This window comes from Chiloscyllium plagiosum, chromosome 40, assembly GCF_004010195.1.
Source record: "Chiloscyllium plagiosum isolate BGI_BamShark_2017 chromosome 40, ASM401019v2, whole genome shotgun sequence".
Taxonomy (NCBI): domain Eukaryota; kingdom Metazoa; phylum Chordata; class Chondrichthyes; order Orectolobiformes; family Hemiscylliidae; genus Chiloscyllium; species Chiloscyllium plagiosum.
In genome coordinates this window covers 13,001,075-13,002,237 of record NC_057749.1, presented here as the reverse complement: position 1 = coordinate 13,002,237, position 1,163 = coordinate 13,001,075, and positions in this window count along the sequence as shown.

Sequence of the window (1,163 nt, the reverse complement as noted above, 5' to 3'; positions counted from 1 at the left end):
CCACCCCCACCCCCTCTCCAGCCTATCACCCTGACCTTAACCTTCTTCCACCTATCGCATTCCCAACGCCCCTCCCCCATGTCCCTCCTCCCTACCTTTTATCTTAGCCTGCTTGGCACACCCTCCTCATTGCTGAAGAAGGGCTAATGCCCGAAACGTCGATTCTCCTGCTCCTTGGATGCTGCCGGACCTGCTGCGCTTTTCCAGCAACATATTTTTCAGCTCTGATCTCCAGCATCTGCAGTCCTCACTTTCTCCGAGTATAAAGTCTTACCCATTAACACCATGTATAGATGGGAATGTGAAGTTGTCTGAGGCAGGCTGGAATGAGGGGCCAATTGGCCTACTCCTACTTTGATTCATATGTTCAAAGGCTGTTATGTCAATTAATCTAATTGTCTGAAGTGTCAATGTCTATAGCCCAGCTTCCAGCTCCATGGCTTTGAGACAGATCTCCCCGAGCTGCGGACATTCACTCTAAAAAGCTTCTCATGGATTACCCTGTAGCTGCAACACCTCAGATGCCCTGTCGTCCTCATGTGTGAATTTATTAACTTTTAATTATTTGGTCATATTTCTGAAAGGCCAGAAGTCTTTTTAAATAATTAATTAGTAACTTTTTAAACTAATAACGAATAAACTTCTCCACTCGTAACCATTATTACTGTTTATGGTTTAGTCAACCTTACCAGGACTAATAAAGCCTTCCTAATAAAGTGTCTGAATTTCAGATTCTTATTGTTATTACTTCAATTAACATTACACTTATGTAAATAACATTGAGATGAGAAAAAGAAACTGGGAATTTGTGTTGCAGACGTTTCGTCCCCTGTCTAGGTGACATCCTCAGTGCTTGGGAGCCTCCAGTGAAGCGCTGCTGTGATCTTTCCTCCGGCATTTGTAGTGGTTTGAACCTGCCACTTCCGGTTGTCAGTTCCAGCTGTCCGTTGCAGTGGCCGGTATGTTGTGTCCAGATCGATGTGCTTGTTGATTGAATCAGTGGATGAGTCCCATGCCTCTAGGAATTCCCTGGCTGTTCTCTGTTTGGCTTGTCCTATAATAGTAGTGTTGTCCCAGTCAAATTCATATTGCTTGTCATCTGCGTGTGTGGCTACTAAGGATAGCTGGTCATGTCGTTTCGTGGCTAGTTGGTGTTCATGGAT